The 10,869-nt window shown below is 48.3% G+C and overlaps 1 long non-coding RNA gene across 1 annotated transcript in view; it reads right to left on the bottom strand.

Annotated features, from left to right (window-relative positions):
• Nucleotides 1-4,209: 4,209 nt before the first annotated feature.
• Nucleotides 4,210-10,869, bottom strand: part of LOC138947060 (uncharacterized) — an 81,437-nt gene continuing 74,777 nt past the window's right edge. The window contains exon 3 of the long non-coding RNA XR_011449536.1: nt 4,210-4,699. This is a non-coding gene — a long non-coding RNA (uncharacterized lncRNA). The remainder of the gene's footprint in view (nt 4,700-10,869) is intronic.

Raw genomic sequence — 10,869 nt, 5'->3', positions numbered from 1 at the left:
CGAATTAGTTCTATGCAGGAAAATGCAGCGCGCTATTCTGGTCATCAAAACGACTGTCGTCCTCATCTCTAAGGCAGACTGATACCAAGAGGTGTAAGTTACGCCCGCCTTCAGGCTCAGGCATTTTCAAACGCTCGACTCAAGACTATTATGGACCCGTCTGGTCTCTGCGTTTTACAATAACTAATGTTTACCTTATCTTCAGTCCTACCTACACCCACCCGTGTAAGAGTAATCAGTAGTTGTTTGAGCAATAGTAGATTCGTCGAGTGAGTGCCTTCTGCCTACCTCTGTCTACGAGTTACTGTCGTATTGTCACAACGCAGTAGATCAGTCCGGTGTCACCCCTCTGCCTCCCACTGTCTTGGAGTAATTTAACCACGTTGGCACAACGTTGTAGATCTGTCTTCGCTTCGCCCAGGAAATCTGTTGGTTCCAGATTGTCTTTACCAGCGTAGAGACTCTTCTGACTAGATAGAGTAGCAAAGCCTGGCCGAGGTTTGTTCTCACAGCAAAAGGCTCGCGCTATGCTAATACCGAGTGTCAAGTGAACATTTTCACCTTTCCTCACTCTGGTGTTGTGGTGCTCTGTTGTTGGTCTTGTTCAGAGCCTGGGCCGTAGATCATGTTTGCGTCAACACAAAATGGCGGGTGGGCATTTCCGCGTTCGCCTTGCCAATGCAGGGTGTCGAGCGAACACGTTCGTCTGTCTTCACTCTCATGTTGATGCTCTGCTGTTGGTCTTCAGAGACTGGGTTGGGGTAAGATGCAGCTCAATTCATGTGTTTTTAGTACATCAGTTTAGACAGCTTCTTCTCGTTCCCCTAAAGCACTTATTTCTGTGACACAAAAGCCATGAAGAGATTTGCGAATCTCTCACACGATGTGAATAAGTCAATGTATATGTTTTGCTTAAACAAGAGTAACGCGCCCAGCAACACGAGCTACATTGTGTTTGAAATGGTGAAGCCGCGATTCACATAAAAGGAGCTGCATCTTATCCGACCCTTTCAAGACTGGGCAGTAGATCACAAAATGGCGGGTAGGCATTTCCGCTTTCGTCACATCCGTGTTGGTCTTTGCGCAGGTATCTTCAGGAGGATTTGTGAAGAGATTGGTTTTCTGAGTCTTTTCGTGTGTTGGTCTTCGTACGACATCTTCAGGTGATTTGCGAGGTGAACGGTTTTATGAGTTTATGTTCCTACTGTTCTATAAACAACTTCGTCGGCCTATCTTTCTGTCTGTTTAGGAACATTCTCTTTAAACTAGTCTTTGTTCTATTGATATTGTCCGAGGCCAAGAATTCTTGTATGGATCTGGACAGCCCGTGTATTGTTTGGGTTCTTACTTTTGTGTCTTCTTTGTGAAGTGATAGGTTTTCTTAGTTTATGTTAGGTTTTCTTAGTTGGCTCACGTAAGTGTAGCCTATGCGATCGTAACTTTGTCTGTCTGTGCGTGTGTGCGTGTGTATGTCTGTGGTAGAAACTTTAACATTTGAAGACGTCACATTATGGCGTAAGAGGGTTAGACGTCACGCGAAGGAATTACTGAAAGTCTCGGTCATTGTTATTTTTAGCGGGCCGAGACTAGTTGGCAGTCGTGTCCCTGTAAGTTACAGGCTACATGCAGACAGACAGATCTAGATCTAGTGTCTCGCTTTCTTGCACAGTGTCACCTATGCTTACTGTGTATGTGTGACGGAGTGATTGAGTTTGTGTTACTGTTTGTCGATTTCTTACGTGAGCCTTGAAGGCTTCGCCTCTTGTTTATGTTCTATTGTTCCAAAAACAACTTCGTCGACCAATCTGTCTATCTTGCTAGCGACATTCTCTTCTGGTAACAGAATGTTTCTATGGGTATTATCTGGAGCCTCGACCATTATGTAGCTTAACCATGATGGTGTGTGTGTGTGTGTGTGTGTGTGTGTGTATGTGCATGTGTGTGTGTGGTGTGTGTGTGTGTGTGTGTGTATGTGTGTTTGAGTTTGCACGCGTGCGTGCGTGCGTTCGTGCGTTTGTGCGTTTGTGCGTGTGTGTGTGCGTGTGTGTGTGTGCGTGCGAGCGTGTGTGTGTGTGTGTGTGTGTGTGTGTGTGTTTGTGTGGTGTGTGTGTGTGTGTGTGTGTATGTGTGTTTGAGTTTGCACACGCACGCACGTGCGTGCGTGCGTTCGTGCGTTTGTGCGTGTGTGTGCGTGTGTGTGTGTGTGTGTGTGCGTGCGAGCGTGTGTGTGTGTGTGTGTGTGTGTGCCGCGGGTAAGTAAGCTCTTGATAAAGTCATGTGCTGGGCGCTGTCTTCACAGAAATCTGTAATGCCGCAACAGACAGAGATGGCGGGGGCGTAGCGCGTGGGGGGTGGGGGCGATGTGAGTTCCAAATCATCATCATCATCATCATCATCATCATCATCATCATCATCATCATCATCATCATCATCATCATCATCATCATCATCATCGTCGTCGTCGTCGATGTCGTCGTTTTCGACGCCGCCGTGGTTGTAAATATGATCGCCTTCGACGTGGTCATCGTGGTCGTCGACGTCGTCGTCGACGTCAACAACAGCGGCATCACCACCGTCGTTGTCGTCGTCGTAAACAGCATCAGCAATAGCTACGAAGCCAGTCTACACGCATCATCCCTTGCTCAATCATCACTCGTATTTACACTTTCATCATCACTGTCATCGTCATTATCACTCTCACACACCCTCGTTTCAGACCTCCCCTTCCCTCGCCCTCCCTGCCACACCTCCACCACCCCCCCACCCCCCCCCCCCCCTCACCGCTCCCCCTCCACCTTCACCTCCACCCCCTGTTTCCTATTCCTCATCATCTTAGAGTTCTAAGGAAAGACTGTCTTCAGTGAGACCCGTTACGCCGTCATAGGCCAAGATGGCAGCAGCATGGCGCGACTCCATGGGGGGCCGATGCGAGTTCCAGACCCGCTCTTAGATCTCTGGCAGCGAGCTGGAACATGGATCATCTTTATTCGAGCTTCACGCTTCTCTCGATACGCCGCGTGATGCTTTAGCATGTGAAAACACATACACAAAACTGCAAAGGAGAGAGAGAAAAGAGAGAGTACGGAGTCTTTTGAAGAAAAGGCGCTATGATGTTGTTTTGAGGTATGTGAAAAATAGAGTAAGTTTTTTTTTTGAATTTGGTGAAGTTGTGTGTGTTTGATTGAAGAGGGTGTGGGGGTGGGGGGCAGGGTAGTGGGATGAGGAGGTGAGTAGAGGGGGGGGGGGGGGAGTTGTGTGTCTTTTATTCATGTGGAAAGGCACTATGATGTTGTCTGAGGTTTAAAAAATAGAGTTAGATTCTTGAAGGGGTGAGGATGGAGGTGGGATGGATTGACGTTGGGGCAAGTTGGGTTGGTGGTGGGGGTGGCGATTGGGATGCTGGTTGTCGGCGGGGGTGAAGGTTAGGGTGGGTCGGTGGCAGGGAGTATTCTTTCCAACAACTGAAAAAAACTTGAGATATAAAAACAGCATAACTTTTTTTTCTTCTTGTGTGTGTGTGTGTCTGGGGGGGGGGGGGGTTGGGGAACGAGATGGTGGGAGAGATACGATGGTGATGGTGGGTGTGCGGAGGGGTTATGGATGGGCGTGACTTCCCTTTTCTTCAGCTGTGAAGGTGTTTACGCCTAGTTTGTCGATAACGATCTGTGAACAAAAGAGTCAAGGTAATTTGACGGCGGGTGATTACCGTTGTCATTATTATCACCAAAGCTGTGGAACAGCTTACCGAAGTGAGGCGTAGCCGTCTGAAACTAATTGTTCAACTAAGAATAAAGTTAAAACTAAGTTAATTGGCTTATTTAATGAGGAGGTTGTGGACACTTTTTGTTCATGTTACTCTAGGTTTAAAAACAAAAATGTACTGTTTGTTTGTAAAACAGACTGCTTTCGCAAAAAGTCTTATATATCGAATGAGACAGCCGAAGGTTCCATGAAAAAACAATTTGCACACATGAAGAATTACAATGTCGACATAAGCTAGAATTTGAGGGAGGGGGTGGGAGAGAGAGAGAGAGAGAGAGAGAGAGAGAGAGAGAGAGAGAGAGAGAGAGAGAGAGAGAGAGAGAGAGAGAGAGAGAGAGAGAGAGAGAGAGAGAGACAAACACACACACACACACACACACACACACACACACACACACACACATACCCGCAATCAAACGCATAAACACAACAAATATATATGTCTGTTCCACCAAATTTTGGTCGGTTTTGGCAAAAAATCACACACGCACACCCACACACACCCTTTGTTCCGATTATCACTTCCCTGTATGCAAATAATTATCAACAAAACAAACCAACAAACACACACAGATCTTCATCTCTCTGATCTCACACGAGATGTCTTCGACACATTCTGTTAGCACCGTTCAGAGCTAAAACCAGTCGGCAGAATCCTTTACATAAAAAGAAAACTTCCTTTCTTTTGACACCAGCGGGTTTCCATACAGTTCCCTTTGAGGTTGTGGCGTAAACGGCGCAAGTCGTCAACGATTCGTGACGACTGAAGACGGCAATTGGCCATGACGTTCAACAGAGAGTTGCGCAGACACGTGTTTTCTGCGGAGCCAAGCTATATTGTGTTTGTGTTTAGTTCCACAGATTGGCTCTTGTCTCTTTAGCGCTAACTTTCCGTGCTGCCGGGAACGGGACTGTTGCACAGATGAAGTCACCAGAACTGCAAGAGGAACAGTGAGCATATAAGAGAAGCGAAACACATGCAGGAGCGATAGAAAACAGTTGATGAAGAATATTAGTGGGGCCCCCAGTTGAAACGATTGTTCAAATTTGTATACCAACATATAATTTGGTGTGCTGTTAGAAGACATCTAAAAAATGTAAATTCCAGGGGGGGGCAAGCAATTTTTGTCCTCTGGTAAATTTGGTTGCTAGGCAACGGAGTGCCTAGTCGCGAACAATGTCAAACACACAGTTTGGGCGTTTTAACACATATAAACTATAATATAAGACTGAATAAACATAATAAATCCATATTATTGGGTTGTTGTTGTCTTTTTAATGCCTTTAAGTGAAAAAATAAATAAATGGTTGAAAAATGAGCCAAAAATCATATCTTGGAACCTTCGGGTTAGGCTATATTTGTAGGTGCTCCCAAATAGAGACAAAAGAAGGTAAATAATAAGCTTGAATTGACCAGGGAACACACCAAAGCTTTGGTGATATACAGGTGAGCCCAGGGACCTAAATAATGTGTATATCTAACACGTCACGAAACAGTGTGTGTTCAGACTGAAGCAGTGAAGACATTGCAAGCGGCGTAAATAAACACATGGACTGGAGCCTGTGCATCTTTTGCCAGAAGGACACAACAGAAAAGCTGATAAATCCCACCAAAGAAAGCTACAGCACAGCAGAGAGACATTTAAAAGGTTTTAAAGCAGTTGGAGCGTTTCAGTCATCACTGAAAATAGACAAATTCAATGATGGGTCAGGGATTGCGTCTTCGTTAGCCAAACATGGAGCTAGGTGGCACAAGAACTGCCGTGCTAACTACAACCAAAGAATGTTGGTGTCACGATCGGGTGACAGAGACCAAGAAAGCGTCACTCAGTGGAGTGCCTGTTCTGGGTCAATGTATGATAGAAAGCGCCTGTGCGTGATATTGGGCTACAGCAGAGTTTGCTGACAGTGCTCAATGAACACGGATGTTTTGTAACGCACGAGTTTCACAGCGGGGGTTTTTGCTGTCACAGGGCTGACGGTTTTTCGCTGACAGCGCGCACGGGATTTTCAGGGATTGAGTTTCTCGTGTCTTTTTTCTGCTTGGGAGGCAGAATTGTGTATAGCTGGACTGGTTTTTGGTGACAAGGTCAGTCACGTGTATTTGGCTAGGTGGTCTGTCAGAGACTCAAAGGACGACACACTTGACACCCAGCGGCAGAAGGGGAAGGATCTAATACACAGTTTCTAGAGTATGATGGTTTTTCACCGAGTATTATATTCGGCACTCTAGGGGAACTTCCACAAGTTATTCCTTTTCTCTGCCACGTATTTTGCTGAGGACAAGTCGTCAACTTTCCTTCGTCGGCGATGGCTTTCGCATAAGGATTCGACAAGGGGTTCTGGACGTTTTTGGTCACTGTTGACGAACAGAGGCTGTTCCAGGGAGGAGGCGGACTTTGCTTCCTTGAGAGAGTACTACAATCATAGGCTTTTTGAGGTAATAAATCATCATTAAACGCTGTTGATGAGTCTGTGTTTGTGGAATAATTTACTCTCTGTTGTTCTTTCCAGGTTAGCGCATAATTTACTCTCTGTGACGCTAAAATATTAATCTGTATATGGTTTTTGCAGATAGGGAGAGAAGGACGGAAAATGACTGTTTTGTTGTTGTAAAAAGTCCGTTTTGTGCAGGCCCACGTGCTCGATGAGATATTTAAAGATGACATGTTTAAAGGTGGTGGGTGAGGGGTAGCAGACATGTTTAGTGCACCGATGCTTTCTGTTTGCAGCCTTCGTTACGTTTTCCTGTACCTGCTGCACGGCTGCCTTTGGCGGGACATTGCTAGCTGCAGACGTTGGAGCTGGGACCTGAGGAAGCTACGCTAACCGGCTAACCAGCAGACCGGCTAACCAGCGAACCGGCTAACCAGCGGACCGGCTAACCAGCGAACCGGCTAACCAGCAAACCGGCTAACCAGCAACCCGGCTAACCAGCATACCGGCTAACCAGCATACAGAAAGAAAGCTAAGTGCACCATGTCTTACGCACCCCGTTGACCACCGTTGTCTTTTCTTATCTATGATTACACTGGAGTAGTGACAACGTGGGGTGTGTGACACCTGCATGAACTAGAGCTTTTTTGAACAGAACATTCTCATTTTGACTGTATTTACACGGGTTCAGCGTGTTACGTTAATTTTCTATATACCACTGGCATTTTGTCAGTGACCACGGGTTTTTACGTGTTGAGAACGTAAAAGGAACATATTTTGAGTGAAGGCTCGAGGGAGGTGGTGAGTTTATACATAAACAGGCGTCTGAAACTTATACTTTTGTTGACTCTATTTAATTGTATGACTGCGAGAGTGGATCGTGGTGTGGTTAGTTAATTAGTAGTAATTAACCGGTTCATAATCACCTTAAGTGATATATTGAAACGTGACACATGGGGGCCAAGCCGGGATTTACTCAGTTAATTTCCAACTGATAAAGACCCACCAATTAAGGATAACTAAGAGCAGATAATCTCGTCAGTGCTCGACTTATTTTCTGCTTGGTGCTACCCTTTTTTGTATAGTTTTGATCATATACCACACCTTAAGCGATTCACATCTTGCAGGAAATGTAAATTGTAATTTGTGAGTTATTGTATGCGCTAACTGTGATTACCTCCCTTTCCTTTGTTTGTGAATCTTTGTTTTTGTACGTTCAGAGTTTTCCGTTGCAGAGAGCTGAGCGGGGTTAGCGGATTTGTTATTCGTTTTACTCAGTTTTCTCTACATTGTTGTTTCGTATTCTGTAACAGGTTACATTTCTACCGTCTTGTTTTACTTGGATTTTTCTCCATATTTTGACTTTGTTGGAATTTTGGGGGGGAAGGGTCCGAGGACTTCTGTCCTAACCAAGGCTGTGGGAGACACTCTGTTTCACCGCAAAAAGCAGCCGATAAAGTAGGCCACGGCTGTGGGAAACACTTTGTTTCACCGCAAAAAGCAGCCATAAAGTAGGCTACGCGATTTGTTCTACACCGTTTGGATTTTTCTTCTGCATTTTCTGGTTACTGGATTTTTGTATCCATCGCTTTCATCACCGCGTGTTCTAGCTATAGCTGCGTTAGACTTACTTTTGTGATAAAGCTTTGCTAAAACTAACCATGGCTACAGGGGGATCTCCTACGAAGAGATTAACTTTTGAGACTCCTGGTAGCGAGGAACAGACAGAGCGAGACGCACGCGTTAGAGCGCGTAGTTTGCTAAAGCGCAAGGAGTTAGAACGTAAGGAAGACATAGAGCGACAGACGAGAAAAGAAGAGCTTGACAGACAAGAACGACAGGCCGAACGTGAGAGACAGGAACGACAAGACGAACGTGACAGACAAGAACGGAAAGAGAAAGATGAACGAGACAGACAAGAAAGGGAACGACAGGCCGAACGAGACAGACAGGAAAAGAAAGACGAACTTGACAGACAAGAAAAGAAAGATGAACTTGACAGACAAGAAAGGGAACGACAGGCCGAACGACAGGCCGAACGTGACAGACAGGACAAACAGGCGGATCGCGAACTCCAGCTAGAGCTAGCTAGGCTACAGGCCGAGAAGGGTACGCTTACTCAGGCTAGCGCGCCGACGTTTGTTGCTGACCGTACGAGACTGCCGACGTTCGACGATGACAAGGACGAGCTCGACGACTTTTTACGCCGGTTTGAGCGCATTGCATCTGACCAGAAGTGGGAAGAGGCCACGTGGGCTAGCCGCCTTAGCACCTGCCTGAAAGGACGCGCTTTGCAGCTCTACAACGCTTTGGATGACGACGAGGCGAGAGACTATCAGGCACTAAAGAAGGCGTTACTCCAGCGCTTCAACCTGACTGCGGAAGCCTACAGACGACGTCTGCGTAACAGCAAGAGGCTGAGCGGCGAGCTGAGCCATCAGTTTGTGGCACGCCTTAATCTCTACCTGCGGCGCTGGGTGGAGATGGCCGAGAAGAACTGGACCGTCGACGACCTTGCCGACCTCATAGTCATGGAACAACTGATGTCCAGCCTGCGACCTGAGGTGGTGACCTTCGTGCAGGAGCACCAGCCAAAGACTACTCAGGAGGCAGCCGACTGGATCAGAGTACATGAGGATGCCCAGGCGATCTCCGGCAAATCTTCAGGCTCACGGCCGGGAAAATCGGGAAATTCAGGTTCTTCAGGACCCAAGGACGGGAAGGACGATCAGGGACACAAGGGATCAAGTTCCAGATCTGACATCCAGTGTTACTACTGCAACAAGCGGGGCCACGTGAAGAAGGACTGCCACAGGAGACAGGCTGACCAGAAGGGCGTACACTTTGTTGGCAGTGAGGAGCTAAGGGACGTCACGAGCTCATGCACGATTCCACAACTCTGCGTTCCGTGCTCCAGGAAGCATTTCCAGCCCCACTGCAACGTCTACGTTAACGGAGTGAAGGGCGAAGGTCTGCGGGACACGGGGGCAGACATGATAGTGGTTCGGGCAAGTCTAGTTCCAGCTATGGCCTACACAGGAGACAGCATCAGAGTGAGAATGGCCGAGGCATCTCACGCTTACGACTTGAACACGGCAGTGATCAAGGTCGTAACACCGTTGTTCACGGGGACCATTGTGGCCGTCGTCATGGACGATCCTCCATGCGACCTGCTCATCGGAAACCGGGTTCAGTTTGTGGACGGCGTCACCAGGGAGGTTCCCGTTTATCGGTCTCCTGACGTCATTTCAGTGCTCACGCGGGCACAGGCGGAGCGAGAGGATAAACCTCTCAAACCCCTACCTGCTGCACGAGCTGCCCTGGGGAACGTGACCCCCGCGCTCCTCGCGAAGGCTCAGGCATCTGATCCGACACTAGCGACTCCTCGGGAGCACGCGAAGTCGGGGAAGGTGAAGCTGAGCGGGAAGCATGGGAGGTCAAGGTTCCTCAGGGACAAGAAGTTGCTCTACCGTGAGTTTAGCAACCAAGAAGGTGCATTCAAACAGGTTGTCGTGCCTCGCGAGTTTCGCGAGGGTGTCATGGCAACGGCACACGACTCGATTCTGGGAGGTCATCTTGGAACCAAGAAGACCACGGATCGTGTCTGGCGCCACTTTTACTGGCCAGGCATCTGCACGGATGTCCGACGTTTCTGCGCATCCTGCGATAAGTGCCAGAAGGTGGTGGCCAAAGGAAGGGTGAGGAAGGTCCCCTTGGAGAAGATGCCGCTCATCGACGAACCCTTTCGTCGGGTCGCAGTGGACATCATCGGGCCCATCTTGCCTGCGTCTGAGGACGGAAACAGATACATTTTGACCATGGTGGACTACGCTACCCGATACCCAGAGGCGATCCCTCTGAAATCGATTGAAGCCACGCGAGTAGCTGAGGCTCTGGTTACTATGTGGTCCCGGCTGGGAATTCCATCAGAGGTACTCACCGACAGAGGCACGCAGTTCACGGGAGGAGTGATGGCGGAGGCAGCACGACTGCTATCACTGGAGCAGCACTTCACCACTCCTTACCATGCTCAGTGCAACGGACTGGTGGAAAGGTTCAATGGCACCTTGAAGACCATGCTGAGGAAACTAGCTCAGGAGAAACCACGCACGTGGGACAGGTACATCCCAGCATTGCTTTTCGCATACCGCGAGGTTCCTCAGGAGAGCTTGGGCTTTTCCCCATTTGAGTTGTTGTACGGCAGACAGGTACGCGGTCCCATGGCTATCCTGCGTCAGGCTTGGACGGACGAAGAAGCTGACGAGGAGGTGCAGACGACAGCGACCTACATAGTAGAACTCAGGAACAGGATTGAAGAGACCTGCAAACTGGCTCAAGAGAACCTGGGGAGAGCAGCACAGCGTTACGCGCGAGGATTCGACCGTAAGGCACGACCGCGCAGCTTCAAGATCGGAGAACGGGTGTTGCTACTTCTACCTGTCAAACACAACAAGCTACAACTGCAGTGGCAAGGACCTTTTGAGGTGACAGCGAAGGTGGGCCAGAACGACTACCGGATCGTCATGAACGGGAAAGCACGCCTGTACCACGCCAACCTGCTGCGCGCCTACATAGAGAGGACTGTCTACGGGGAAAAGGACAAAGTGACAGAAGCAGTTGCTGTCGTGATGGACGAGACAACGGAAGAACAGGGAGGAGGACGTGTACCAG

The sequence above is a fragment of the Littorina saxatilis genome, linkage group LG14 (assembly GCF_037325665.1).
Source record: "Littorina saxatilis isolate snail1 linkage group LG14, US_GU_Lsax_2.0, whole genome shotgun sequence".
Classification (NCBI taxonomy): domain Eukaryota; kingdom Metazoa; phylum Mollusca; class Gastropoda; order Littorinimorpha; family Littorinidae; genus Littorina; species Littorina saxatilis.
Note: the sequence above shows the minus strand (reverse complement) of the source record. Positions and strands in the feature narration are given on the sequence as shown.